We start from the raw sequence: 15368 nt of genomic DNA on the forward strand, positions 1-15368 counted from the left end.
CAGGATGGTCTCGATCTCTTGACCTCGTGATCCACCCGCCTCGGCCTCCCACAGTGCTGGGATTACAGGCTTGAGCCACCGTGCCCGGCTAAATTTATTTTTCTTAACCTCCTCCTCAATCAACTGGTCACTAACCTTTGTGAGATTTTATGATATTGCTGACAGTATATGTACAAGCATACCACCGAGATACTGTAGATTCAGTTCCAGACCACCATAGTAAAGTGAATATTATAATAAAGCAAGTCGTGCGGATTTTTTGGTTTCCCAGTGCATATAAAAGTTGAGTTTATGCTGTAGTCTATTAAGTATGCAATATTATGTCTAGAAAGAAACCCTACATAAAATGCTAATGATCCTCTGAGCCTTCAGTGAGTTGTAACCTTTTTGCTGGTGGAAGGTCTTGTCTCAGTGTTGACGGCTGCTAACTGATCAGTGTGGTGGTTACTGAAGTCTGGAGTAGCTGTGGCAATTCCTTAAAATAAGACAGCAGTGAAGTTTGCCACGTAGATTGACTTTTTCTTTCATGCCAGATTTCTCTGTAGCATACAATGCTGTTTGATAGCATTTTAGCCACAGTAGAACTTCTTTCAAAATTGGAGTCAGTCTTCTTTAAGCCTGCTGCTACTTTATCAATCAAGTTTATGGAATATTGTAAATCCTTGTTGTCATTTCAACAATGTTCACAACATCTTCACGAAGAACAAATTCCATTTCAAGAAACCACTTTCTTTGTTCACACATAAGAGACACTTTGGGAGGCTGAGGCGGGCGGATTACAAGGTCAGGAGATCGACACCATCCTGCCTAACACGGTGAAACCCCGTCTCTACTAAAATTACAAAAAATTAGCCAGGCGTGGTGGCGGGTGCCTGTAGTCTCAGCTACTCAGGAGGCTGAGGCAAGAGAATCTCTTGAAACCAGAAGGCAGAGGTTGCAATGAGCTGAGATCATGCCATTGCACTCCAGCCTGGTGATAAGAGTGAGACTCTGTCTCAAAAAAAAAAAAAAAAAAAAAAAAAAAAAAAAAAAAAAAAAAAAAAAAAAAAAAAAAAAAAAAAAAAGAGGCAACTTCTAATTTCTTCAAGTTTTATCATGAGATTGTGGCAATCCAACCACATCATCAGGTTCCCCTTCTAATTGTAGTTCTCTGTTTCTACCATATGTGCAGTGACTTTTTCCACTGAAATCTTGAACCCCTTGAAATCATCCATGAAAGTTGGAATCAGCTTCTTCCAAACTCCTATTAATGTTGATGTTCTGACCTCCTCCCATGAATCAGGAATGTTCTTAATGGTGAACATTAGAATGGTGAATCCTTTCCAGAAGATTTTCAGTTTACTTTGCACAGATCCATCAGAGGGATCACTATGTGTGGCAGCTATATACCCTTATAGAATGAGTGTTCATCTTTATCGGAGCTCTTGTGTGGCCACGTGCTATGTCAATGATCAGTAATATTTTGAAAGGAGTTTTTTTTTTTTTTTTGAGCAGTAAGTCTCCACAATGGGCTTAAAATATTCAATAAACCATGCTGTAAACAGAAGTATTGTCATCCAGCCTCCATTGTTCCACTTAAAGACCTTAGGCAGAGTAGGTTTAGCCTAATTGGGGTGTGGGATTTTCGGATGGTAAATGAGCATTGGCTTCAACCTAAAGTCACCAGGTGTATTAGCCCCTAGTAGGAGAGGTAGCCTGTCCTTTGAAGTCAGGCATTGACTTCTCTCTAGCTATGAAAGTCCTAGATGATGTCTTCTTCCAAAAGAAGGCTGTTTTGTCTTCCTAGAAATTCTGTTTAGTGTAGCCACCTTCATCAATGGTCTTAGCTAGATCTTCTGGATAACTTGCTGCAGTTTCTCTGTCAGTACATGCTGTTTGATTGTGTACTTTTTTTTTTTTTAATCATGCCACATGATTTTTAATTACGCATAAAGATCTAACATGTCACCCAGGGACCATTTCACCCACTGCTCTGTTTGGCCACCAGTCTTTTGTCTCTCTCTTCAGCAGTGGTGAGGCGGATACCCTTTCCTCAGGGAAGAGAAATCATGGTTTGTTGCTCTTGCCAATAACAAAAATATTGGAAAGTCAAGTGGCAAAGCTGTTGCCATTGGCATCTTTCACGTGAACCGCATCGAAAGATCCAGGGTGCCTCTCTCTGTTGGTTATCAACACCAATTCTTCCCAGGTTAGCACCCCCAGTCACCATACACAGGTTACCAGTGCCAAACTTGATGAAATCAGTAATCTTGCCAGTCTCCAAATCAGTCTGAATGGTATCATTCCCCTTGATGAGGGGATCAGGGTAGCGAATGGTGTGAGCATCATGAGTCACCAGATGAGGGATTCCTTTTGTGCCCACAAAGATTTTTCTCACTTTGCACAATTTGTACTTGGCCTCCTCAGGCGTAATACAATGTACAGGAAAGCGACCCTTGGTGTCACAGATCAGACACAAATTCTCTCCCGTCTTGTCATTGCTGATGACATCCATGAACCCAGCAGGGTAGGTTATATCAGTTCAGACCTTGCCGTCGATCTTAATGAACCGCTGCATGCAAATCTTCTTTACTTCATCTCTTGTCAGGGCATACTTAAGTCTGTTCCTTAGGAAAATGATGAGGGGGAGACACTCTCTCAACTTTTGAGGACCGGTGGTTGGATGAGGAGCAAACACACCAGTCAATTTATCCAGCATCCAATGCTTTGGAGCTGCCACCTGCTTCAGATGCTTCTTGGGACCATGAGCCATGGCTGCATTAGGCAAGGAAAGAGGACCTCCGTCTTCTGGTGAGCGTAGAAATTCTGATTGTGTACTTTTATGTTATGGGGATGGCTTCTTTCCTCAAACCTCATGAACCATCTCTACTAGATTCAAACTTTCTTCTACAGCTTCTCCACCTTTCTCAGCCTTCGTAGAATTGAAGAGAGTGAGGGCCTAGCTCTGAATTCAGCTTTGACTGAAGAGAATGTTATAGCTGGTTGGATCTATCTAGACCTCTCAGACTTTCATCATATCAGCAATAAGGCCATTTCACTTTCTTATCACTTGTTTATTCCCTTTTAAAAGTAGCACTTTTAATTTCCTTCAGGAGCCTTTTATTTTGCATTCATAACTTGGCTAACAGTTTGGTGCAGGAGGCCCAGCTTTCAGCCTATCTCAGCTTTCGACATGCCTTTCTCACTAACCTTAATCATTTGTAGCTTTCTTTCCTTTTATTTCTAATTGATACCTTATAATTATACATATTTATGTATACATTGTAATTATACAATTTTCTGTTTTGATACAGGCATATGTTGTATTACGATCAAATCAGGGGTTTAACGTGATGATCACCTTATACATTTATCATTTCTTTTTGGTGAGGACATTCAAAAGCCTCTCTTCTAGCTCTTTTATGATCCGCAGTATCTAATCATTTCTAGCTTTTGATTTAAAGTGAGGGATGTGGACTCTTCCTTTTACTTGAACACTTAGAGGTCCTGTAAGGTTGTTAATTGGCCCAATTTCAATATTGTTATGTCTCAGGGAAGTGGGAGGCCTGAGGGGAAGGAGGTGATAGGAGAGCAGCTGGTCAGTAAAGCAGTCAGAACATACACAATTAATTTCACTGTCCTATATGTGAAATTAATTGCTTTTTTTTTTGAAATTAATTAATTGCAGTTTATGGTGCCCCAAAACAATTGCAATAGTAACATCAAAGATCACTGCTTGCAGGTCACCATAACAAATGTAATAATAATGAAAATGTTTGAGAGTTACTAAAATGTGTTGGAGGCACAGTGTTGGAAAATGGCTGATCTTGTTTTACTTGTATTTCCTTACTCCACCTCATATTGTTTTATTACTTTTTTAAAAATATATTTATTTTTGCAATAGGGTCTCACTCTGTCACTCAGGTTGGAGTGCAGTGGTGTGATCTCTGCTCACTGCAGCCTCCATCTCCTGGGTTCAAGCAATCCCTCTGCCTCAGCTACCTGAGAAGCTGGGAATATAAGCATGCACTGCCACACCCAGCTAATTTTTGTATTTTTTGTAGAGGGAAAGTTTCACCACGTTACTCAGGTTGGTCTGGAACTCCTGGGCTCAAGTGATCTGCAACTCCTGGGCTCAAGTGATCTGCCTAACTTGACCTTCCAAAGTGTTGGGATTATAGGCATGAGTCACCCTGCCCAGCCTCATATAATTTTAAAGCAAATCCCATGCATCAAATCATGTCATTAAAAAAAAAGTTGAGTTTTTTTTTTCCAAGAAATAGGAAATTTTTAAAAACTGTAATATCATTACACTTAAAACATCAGTAATAGTTTGTAAGACTTTTGATTGAGTTTCTATTTTAATTGAATAATTTTTTTTTTTTTTTTAAGACTTTAGGAGCTTTTAATGCTTAGAGTGAAAAAAACACAGGCTAGGTTTTTCATAGTCATTGATCCATCTCTGACAAGGTGAGAATTTTCCCCTCACCCTGGCCACAGGTGGAAGCCCACACTCTCCCCTAGTAAGGTATTCAGAATGGAGAGGGGCTACCATTGTGGTGCAGTGCAGTGAATCCCTAACCCAGAGGCAAGAAAGAAGAGTATTGTAATCAGCACCCACAAGCCAGGCCCATGCAAGGCACTTTCAAGTGTTATCTCAATTAATCCTCACACCAACCCCAAAAGGTAGGCATCCCCATTTTACAGATGAGGAGCCTGAGGCATGGAGAGGTTTCTCAATTTGTCCATCAAAAAGTTCACAAGTCTCAAAGCTGGGACGAAAATGCAGGTCTGCTGACTTTCACTCTGCCACACTGGATTTTTCCTCTGATCCAGCTGCAGCCTCCCATAAGAAGTTCACTCTTAATTTTGTGTCCTGTGCTTTTTCTTGGTCCCTGTGAGGAAAGGGGTCAGCCGAAGCCAGCTGTTCTATAAGGGTGGGTTTCCTCTAAAATAGTAAATGTGACCTTAGAAATTACCGTCTAGGGCACTCTCAGCTGAATAGTCTCCCAAGGAAACAATGAGGTAGAGCAGTCTGCAAGTGCAAACATACACCTTCTGTAGATTCTCTACAAAGTGGGGTCCCATGAAAGGGACAATGTTCAAAGGTAAAGAAAGCAGGAATCAGCTGGGTGCAGTGGCTCACGCCTATAATCTCAGCACTTTAGGAGGCCAAGGTGGGTGAAGTTAGAAGGTTAGAAGTTCAAGACCAGCCTGGTCATGATGGTGAAACCCCATCTCTACTAACAATACAAAAATTAGCAGGGTGTGGTGGTGAGTACCTGTAATCCCAACTACTTGGGAGGCTGAAGCAGGAGAATCGCTTGAACCCAGGAGGTGAAGGTTGCAGTGAGCCAAGATCGAGCCACTGCACTCCAGCCTGGGTGACAAAGCAAAACTCTGTCTCAGAAAAAGAAAGCAGGAATCAGGAGGGTAAACCGGAGTAGTGTCAAAACTGCCACAGCAGATTGGAAGACAGTTCAACATATCATATCAATGTTTCACTGGAAACATACGTTTCCCAGCGACCAGGGAGCACAGGAGGACCTTTCGCTCCAGTCCAGGAGATGTGTTGTTATCTGCTTGCCCAAGAATGACTTCGAGGTCTTGAATGTGTCCCATGCCATGCCCCAAGGGCACTCATTTCGACAGCAGTGGCAGCAGCCCCAACTCATTCAGTCTTTCCTTGGCCACTGCCTCCCAGCCCGTGTTGGCCTGTGGGTTATGGGGAGAGGGATGCAGGAGCCCTTCCACCTGGACCTCTGGCATCAGGCCTGCCAGAGCCCGTCATGCCTGCTGCTCTGTCAGTCGCCCAACTCCCACCACCAGCCGCATCCCCAGCAGCGGCACCTGCCAGCAAAGGGCTGCATCACAGATCCCAAGAAGCTGTTCTCACTGCTTGGCAGGCAGCTCAGCAGGGGTGAGGTTGCGCCAGGAACTCACGGGAAGCCAGGAAAAGCAGAGGGCATAGATTGTGGACAAAGCAGTGATGGAAGAAGACGTCAGGCTGTCCACAGAGGTTCCGGAAAAAGACCCAGAATCAGGCACCACTCACTTCTGACTGTGGGCATTCCAGTCCCAGCACTGGTCGCTTAGGGTGCTCTTGGGGAGGGGTCAGCACAATCCCCCCAATGCCCAACCAGTCCCAGACCATGCTCACTTCCACAAAGGGCACCCCAGTCTGTGCCATGCCAAAAGGTCCAGGGTTCATGCCCAGGAAGAGCACTTCCTTGGGGCCCCGGCAGTAGCGAGTCACGTAGTTGCGATGTGGCTCCCATGCATACTCCACAGCATTGTAAATGATGCCCACAGGCTCCGAAAACTGCAGTTGACTCAGCTCAGCATTGAGCCGAAGCTCCTCCTCCAGGAAGCTCTCAGCCAAGCTTCCAGGGCTGGGCTGGAGCTCCATGAGGGCACCTACAGGCTCATGGGTGGACCCCAGCAGGAAAGCCTGGGGCATAGGCCATGCCACTGTCACCTGGTCCAGCTCCCCATCCTGTTTCCAGTTCCTTTCAATTGAATAAGTTTATATTCTTTACTAGAATGGAATGTAATAGAGGCCTATGATTTAGCAGGATCTAAATTTGGTGAAACGTTACAAAGAATCATAAATAGAGACAACGTATTTGATAAATTTTGTCTTGTTAAAAATATTTGTTGATGAAAAGTAGCCTAAATCAAGCCAAAGGTACTGAGTATTTATAAGTTTTAGTATTAACAAAGCTAAAATTAAGAATATGTTCTATTCAGCAGATGTTGCTCTGAGCTTACCAGGTATATCAGTATACTTAGAAAGAATATTTTCAATTACAATTATTAATGTCCCCTAGAAAAGACTCAGTAAAAGCTTTCAACAGTTTTAAATGTATAAACAATGAATTTGACAATTAACAATAAAAAATAACTTTGAAGTAGCAGGTAATCTTATGAAAAAATTAAAGACACTAAGATCATATTGAAAAAATATATTAGTAAAATATCAGTGACATTGTATTAACATCAAATATGACGAAAACGCTGATTAAATATATGAATGTCTACTCAGAAGAATTAATTTTAATTTTGTAATAGATTGTGGAAATGTACAAAATTATAATTGTGCAGCTGATTAATGCTCCATTATTTTTAAATGTTCACATAATCAGCATTAAAAAATTTTTACTTTAATACAGTTTTATTTTTCAATAAATAATTTTATTTTTGAACATAATTTTTTAATAGAATCATCTTATAAGTCCCCCGATGGAGTAAAAAATTTATTGATTAACTGTTGGTCAATAAAGTTTTTTAAAAACTGTATAATTTAACTTATTTTTTTTTTTTAATGTTCTGGTTCACTTTCAAAAGTGTTGCAGTTTGGACATTATATTATGTGGTTGCCTAACCAAGCATTATCAAGTACTTGTATATTAGATATGGATGTGGTCATGAATTGTGCTATGTCAGCCTATCAGCGGAGAACAGAGAGTTTCCACTGGGAAATGATAATGCATAGAACTAGTTTTCAAAGGGCCTTAAATGCCCTGTATCAGGATTATCTAACCCTGTGGATGTGGGAGCCTATTGTGGTTTTGAATTAATAAGTGATATGACAAAAGTGATATTATGGGAAGTTTAAATAAGGAATGAATATCATGGGTGAGTTATCAGTGGCTTTCGTGGTAAGCATGGGAAAGATAGAATGGCCAAAGCCTCGTTACAAAGGAAATTTTCTGGGACTTACTCACTGGGCTGGCAGTATTGAGGGAGACTTTGGAATCAGAGAGGAGGCCCGTTTTCTCAATTGTCTGATTAAAAAGGAGAATATCTCTATTGATAGCTGTAGGGAATTTAGGAGGAAGGGAAAGCATCTTTTGCCAGCAAGGTGATGTGGTTTTGGATGTTGAATATGAGGAGATGGTGCTATATTGTAGCAGTGATGGTTGCTAGTCCATTGGAGATAAAACCCCGAGTGAAGCCCAGTGGTGAGGTCAGAACTAAGCATTCAGATGGGGCTTTTCTCTGGAAGTTAATTGAAGCCATGAAAGTGAGTTCTTCACAGAAAGCTGTGTTGGAAAAGAATAATAGGCAGTGTCCTGAGCTTTGGACATCTCCTGCAGTTGGAAGAAGACAGGAGAAATGGTACCAGTGAAGTAGGAATCAGAGTACACCAGAGTCTTGGTCAGAGGGATAGAGGGGAACCCCAGCAAGGGGTTCATGGCAACCAAAAGAAGAGCAAATGTCAGTGAGTTATGTCACACGTAGTGATAAAAATCCAGAGGGCTATGAAGAGGTCATTGGATTTGGAACTCACTATTCAAAAACAGATTCAGGAGAGTAAAGGGTGAGTGACAGATGAAGAAATGGTGATAGCATCTATAGACTGTTCATGTTAGGAGCACATCAGAGAGATAAGAGTCAAATGTAGAATGTTGTATCAGAGGGGCAGAAACATCAGGTAAAACATTTCAAGATACTGGAGACCCTTACATGGAGGAAGGCAGAAATGAAAGACTCCAGGGGATAAAGGAGAGATTGAATGTTTTAAAGAAAGAGGGGAGATAAATAGGGAATATCATTCTAGAGGAGAGTGGAATGAGAAGAGATGAAGGTTTTAGCTTTGGAAATAAGAATACTATTAAAAATGAGACTGGAAAATGAGAGCATTAACATTATAATAGCTATTTCTATTCATTAAGCATCTATATTCTAAGCTCTTAGGTAAGTATGAACTCTTTGTAAACCATTGAGATATTGAGGGACATACAGGAGAATTGTGTTAAGACACAGACTCCTGCCCTCCATGGTTTATATGGGTTAAATGGAGAGAGGAGGCATGAATAGCATTGTGTGTAACCAAGGAGTTGAGTGAATAGGCAACGTGCTTTGGGTGCCTGGCGATGCTTTTGGGTGGCCTTATGCATAAGGATGTGAATGGTCAGAAAAAGCCTGATGGAAGTGAATGTTGGTGTGAAGTACAAGGAATAGTTGGGATTTGGATATGTAGAAAAAATTGGAAAATATGTTTCAAGGAAGGAGACTAGCAGATGTAAAAACTAACCTTGCAGAGAGCAGTTTCTTGGTAACAGTCGATTTTGATGGTTTATGTTTTATTCAGTTATAATAATGATAATAGCAACTAATGTTGCGTATTTACTTAGTGCCAGGTACTGTTCTAGAAGCATTTTCCATATATTTTTAATTCTCTGCAGTCAATGAAGTACTTATTGTTTTTACCTTACTTTCATAAATGAAGAAATAAAGGGTTAAGTAATTTGTACTAGATTTTACAGCTTATGAGGAGTGGGGTTGGGATTTCAACCTGAGCTTTCTGATCCCAGTGCTCTTGCTCTTAACTTCATCACAATTTTGCCTCTCAAGGATATCATCGTATGCTAGGAAGTAATGGCAGATTTGATTGAGGTCAAGTTATAAAAAGCCCTGAATACCGGGCTGTCAGGTTTGAACTTTTTTCATCCTTTAATGAAGAGCCGTCGGGGCTTTCGTCAGAAGCAAAGTGAGGTTATAAGATTGATGTTTTGGGACCATCCAGCACATGTTAGTGAGTGACTCTTTTTGAGAATAGGGATTTAACTGAGCCGACCTTTCCAAGGCCATTGATATGTATTAGACCAGACTTCTTATGATCAAGTACTCTGGCATTTTAATCATCCTGTCGGTTTGTAGATGCTGCCCTTCCTTGATTTAACTTTTTCATTCATTTTAGCTTTTGAAAGGATAAAATATTTTTATTTGAAATGGATTTATAGAGTTTCTGTTTTGAACTTACGTTATTCGTGGTGGAACTCACATTCCAGTAGAGAGGACAGGATGAACATGTGAAAATAATATGTACAGAAAAAAGACATTCTTTCCTTATTATTCTTCCTTTCTCATTGGTAAGCAGTACAGAAGGAAACTCTTAAGGTGTAACTTGCATAACTGCCAAGAAATGTGAGCACTGTGGTAACATCTGGGCTGTAGCTGTGACGGGTGCATAGTGAGGAGGCTGAAAGCTTTGCTACCATAGACCCCATTTCGAATTCTGGTAATCCCAAGGAGGATAACAAAGGCAAGTCTCTTCATCTTTCTGAGCTTTTAAATAATGGAGTGTATAATCTCTACCTGGATTTGCTGTTGGGAAAATTAGAGCCAATATTTGTTAGGTGTCTAACATATTTCCTGGCCTATAGTAAGTTCACAGTAATAGATGTTACATAATGGTTCTTTTCTTTTCTGTCTTTTGCTCTGTAGAAAACCATTGCTGCCCCATTATCTGTAGCCTAAAATTAGGGAGATATATCTTACGGGAGAATCTCACATGCAGATAACATATAAACACCTATGTTACCTTGTATTGTGAATTACTTGAAAAGACTGGACAAATATAAAGACCAGCGGTAGCCAAATCTAGACCAAGAATTAAGAGAAGGGCATTCATTAATTAATAGCCTATAGTAAAATAAAAAATATGTATAAAATTTAGTTGATCTGGCTGGGCATGGCAGCTCACGCCTGTAGTTCCAGCACTTTGGGAGGCCAAGGGGGGAAGATTATGAGGTCAGGAGATCGAGACCATCGTGGTCAACATGGTGAAACCCTGTCTCTACTAAAAATACAAAAATTATCTGGGCGTGTAATCCCAGCTACTCAGGAGGCTGAGGCAGGAGAATTGCTTGAACCAGAACCCAGGAGGAGTCTGGGCTACGGAGCGAGACTCTGTCTAAAAAAACAAAATAAAACAAAAAAAAAATTTAGTTGATCCTTTAGTTTAAGGGATGACACTGAAATAGAAGAAATAAATCTCTTTGGTGAGATCAGGAAGCTGGCAGGTTAAAACTTGTATTACCTCATGGAAGGAGAACCTAGAATTTAGTAAATGAGAAACTTGGTTATTTAAGAGTTGGCAGTGCACATTAGGAAAAAAATGAGCATCAAGCATCACTTTAGGAAAAGCTACAATGAGACATGGTTGATGTCACTCCTGGATTTTGCTTCGGTTTTTTCCTGTTTAATGATACCACATTCAACAACTCATCTGCTTTTGGGGTCATAGAAATGAGGCAGGGGTACAGAAAGAATGGAGAGTGTGGTGTGGCTTTGGGATTAGATTGTTCTACATTAACCTTTATTATATGTGACAGAAAAATTCAAAACGGTTGATCCTCTGAGGGAAATCAGCAAAAGTGTGAATACTGATTATTGAATATGTGGAAACTTTCAGGAGGAAAGGAGTTTGAGTAGTAGGCTCATAAGTGGTACCAAAGCAGATGTGCCTTAAATACTTTTGTAAAAATTAACTTTTTAGGTTTGAAAGTTATCTGTGTCCATTGTCTAGTGGTGCTTAGTCTTTGCTAGCCCTCAGGGTAGCAAACTTTAAATTTTATTTTAATTATTAAGGTTTAATAAGAATTGCAGTCACTCTCTTCAGCACACATATTTCACACTTGGATTGAGGAACCATTGTGTGCCTTTAAGCCAGTTATTTCCTTTGTAGGCCCCATTTTCTTCTAGGTCTCTTTTGAATTGATTTCTAAGTTCTCGAGTTGAATTGATTCCTTCAACACTCCTACTTCTAAATACCAGACAATCCCCAACTTATGATAGTTCCACTTAATAACTTTTTGACTTTATGATGGTGCAAAAATGATACACTTTCAGTAGAAACTATGCTTAGAGTACCCATACATCTATTCTGTTGATAACTTCCAGTATAGTAGTCAATAAATTCCATGAGATATTTCACACTTTTTAAAAATAAAATAGGCTTTCTGCTAGATGATTTTGTCCATCTGTTGTCTGATATAAGTGTTCTGAGCATGTTTAAGGTATGCTAGGTGAAGGTATTAGATTCAGCAGATCAAGTGAATTTAATGCATTTTTGACTGAACAATATTTTCAATTTATGATGGATTTATCAGGACATAACCCTAGCATAAATTGAAGCGCTTCTGTATTCCAGTTTATTGTCAATGTCCTTATTATGCCACTAGATGGCAATAGTGTACCTTCAAACCCTGTCCCCTCTGTGTTTCCAGAATCTGGGCCCCTGAAGAACTCAGGAATTTTAGCCTAGTCCACCCCTGCTTATTTCACATTTGGGGAACTGAGACTCGGAGGTTAAGTGACATAGCTAGGGTGGTAACAGTTACTCAGAGCCACTTGAATCCCAGTCATCTTTCTCCTCTCTCACACTCTAGGGGGCTTTGAAGTTCAGAGAAATCATGCCCTCAACCCTTTGAGTTCTTTGTTAATTATTTTTAAAATAATTTAAAATCATTCTTTAAGTACAGGTATCATCATATTCAAAATGAAAAGTTGGCCTGCTTTTGTGTTTCTATATTGGCTCCCTGAGAGAGAAACACTAGACAGTCAGCTTATAAACATCATTGCCTGCCTATAACCAGCTTGCCTTCACAGTTTGCCCTGCAGAAATCTCAACTCCGGCCTCTCTATCAGGTGATTATCTCACTTCATTCTTACCCTGTCCTTTGGTCACCCATTTTTCTGTGTCTTCTTTTGTCCACCCGACTAGCCCAATCAAGAGAGCTTTTTGGGGGAAGAGAAATGCTCCTGGTTCTTAAAGAATTGTCTTCTGGGTTTTCCCAGTGCATGTTAGCTGCCTTATTTTCCCCCTCTCTAGTTATTGGTGAGAAGGATGGTATGGCCATAAATCATGACTTGTGCATGGGCAGAATGGTGTTGTGGGAGGCAGTGTGGCCACACAGAGAGGACAGGGTCTTTGGAGTCACACTGACTGGGTTGAACCTCTCCTCTGTCTGTGACTGACTTTGATTCTTGGTAGTCTCTCTTAGGAGAGTAAGATTAACCACCTTGCCGGGTGGGTGTGAGGAACGCATGAGTAATGTGTGGAAAGCTCATTATATTAGTGCGTGGCACACATAGCAGCTGCTCATTAAGAGCTAATTATTTTGGTTGTTATTGTAAAGAGAGGAACAGGAGTAAGTACAGTATATGAAAGAAGCTCAAGGGAGGGTATGAGCCAGAGGAGCTAGTTTTTTATTGGAGAAAAAAGGGAAGGATGCCAGGTATTCCAGGGCTTCTGTCAGTGTTTCAGAGAAATAGTGTAACTGTGTTAATATGGTAGCCACTAGCCGTGCGTGACAATGGACACTTGAAATGTGACTAGTCGAAATTGATCCGTGCTGTAAGTGTTGAATTCACATCAAATTTCAAAGACTTGGTGTGAAAAAGTGGATATAAAATATCTCAGTAACTTTGTATAGTAATAACATATTGAAGTAATCGCATATTGGATATGTAGAGTTAAATAAAGTGTTATTAAAATAAATTGCACCCTTCCTTTGAGCTGGAATCTCACTTTGTAGCCCAGGCCAGAGTGCAGTGGCACTATTAAGGCTCACTGTAACCTCTGCCTCCCAGTTCAAGTGATTCTCCTGCCTCAGCCTCCTGAGTAGGTGGGATTACAGATGCATGCCAACACACCTGGCTAATTTTTTTGTATTTTTAGTAGAGACAGGGTTTCACCATTTTGGCCAGACTGGCCTTGAACTCCTGACCTCAGATGATCTGCCCACCTCAGCCTCCCAAAATGCAGGGATTACAGGTGTGAGCCACCTTCCTTTTACTTTTTGAAATGTAACTACTAAAAATATAATAAGGCTACTAGTATGATATTTTTATCTGATAGCACTGAACTAGAAGTTAGAGATTTTTGTACCCAAATATACACAACTCTGTTCTGAGGAATCAGGATAGGTTTTTTGAGGCTTCTTTTGATTTTGTTTTCTTTTATGATGTTCTGTTCTTAAGAATATGACCTTTCTGAACTGAGATGCCAGTCACTATTGGTAATAGCAGTTTAAGTAATAGCTCAAAAAAAAAAAAAAAAAAAAAGCTATTGACGATTTCAAAGAACACCACCATGTGCAAAGCTCATCTGCCTTCATGTTATCAATAGATAAAACCTAGCAGCTAATGAGTCTAGGATTTTCCCTTCAAATGCAGGTTATTAAAACACTGTAAAATTAACCAAGAGTAGAAAGAAAAGAGAACCATAATACTTTATGTTAAATTAAGTCGTTTGTCTGATTTTCATTAAATTTGTTTTGGTTTTAAAGACACTGGTTACAAAACATTCGGTAGTTTTAAAAATTAAAAATAAATGCTAGTCTCATCACCAGTCTGTTTTAGAGCTAGAAGGTAATTGTTAATTTTACATTTGCAGCCTTTGTAAATCTTCTCAGATGGATCGAAAAATGAGGTCTTTATTTAGATTTTGAATTTAACATGTAGTTTTTATAACAACACATGGGAAATAGTATTTGTTCTTTGCTGATACAGAAAACAAGCAGGGCACATGCATTTTGAGGACCTTGAGGTCAGTTCTCATTGTTCTTAATTTAGTCTCAAAATAGGAATCCTTTATTCCAAGTAAACTTGCTACCGTAATTCATTGTATCTAAGACACCATCAGTTGTCAGAAGTACCTTTAAGTACCACTTTGTATAGAAAAAAAAAAATGTTGCCGATAAAACTCTGACAGGCTATTGGTTTTTAAGATGCATCTCTATTTCAGAAATGTTAAATGCTGGAGGGAAAAAGTGTACCTTAACATTGGTGAAATGTAATACACAGATTTGGAAACTTTCTACTTGGTTTAGAGAGCTTGTTTTATATGTTAGCATCAGACTTTAGGTTCTCTCAGAATGTATCATGTTTAGCAAGTGTGGTTTGGTACACTGAAGCTCTTTTCATTTAATTCTATAAAAAACCAGATGAAAGCAAAGTGTTGAGGTCAGTTTTAAGTTGTTGAAAATCCCATGATTCAGAAAAGTGAGCTTCTAACTATTAGTTTCAACCTAGTACCTCTGCTTCTCCCCCTACCACCAGACATATATCCATCCTCTTCTCAGGCATTACCTGTTCCTCTAACAAAATCTGTTCTCCATAAAGGTTCCTGATAGCAGTTATTTATAGCCTCTTGTGAATTCATGGCAAAGTGTTAAATGGCCCAAGGCCGTTTGCTTCTGAGCCTTATCTCTAATTACTGGCTAAAAATCTTCATCTGCTTAAAGAACTTTCAGGCCTCTGCTAGCCATATGGAACAAGTTTTGTGGGAATGGCTGAAGGAGGAGTGATGTAGAGGCAGCCTTCTGCTCTGCCTCTATGGAAGGCCGTGGACAGATAACAGAGCACCGCGTTTTCTTTCCTACCCTAAACTGTTCAAGCAAATCTGACAGCTGGCTCCGTGCCTTTCTGGAAGTCAGTAAGAAATGAGATTTCAATCTTTTTATAAAGTGGGCTTTGCTGACTGTCTGAGAGGAAAACAACTCATAATAGCTGCATTTCTGACTAATTCCATTGAATTTTTGTTAGATTTTTTTTTTTTTTTTTTTTTTTTTTTTTTTTTTTTTTTTTTTTTTTTT

At 39.9% G+C, this 15368-nt stretch overlaps 1 protein-coding gene and 1 pseudogene across 6 annotated transcripts in view; one reads left to right on the top strand and one right to left on the bottom strand.

The window, feature by feature from the left end:
- Positions 1-15368, top strand: part of TTC27 (tetratricopeptide repeat domain 27) — a 194433-nt gene that overhangs the window by 132311 nt on the left and 46754 nt on the right. The window lies entirely within an intron of this gene.
- On the bottom strand, positions 4378-6860 carry LOC108308846 (annotated as a pseudogene). Its single transcript, XR_005201290.1, has 2 exons — positions 5830-6860; positions 4378-4874 (listed from the first exon to the last, which is right to left on the bottom strand). The product of XR_005201290.1 is annotated as a single-strand selective monofunctional uracil DNA glycosylase-like (transcript).

Source organism: Cebus imitator, unplaced genomic scaffold (assembly GCF_001604975.1).
Source record: "Cebus imitator isolate Cc_AM_T3 unplaced genomic scaffold, Cebus_imitator-1.0 Scaffold88, whole genome shotgun sequence".
Lineage (NCBI taxonomy): Eukaryota > Metazoa > Chordata > Mammalia > Primates > Cebidae > Cebus > Cebus imitator.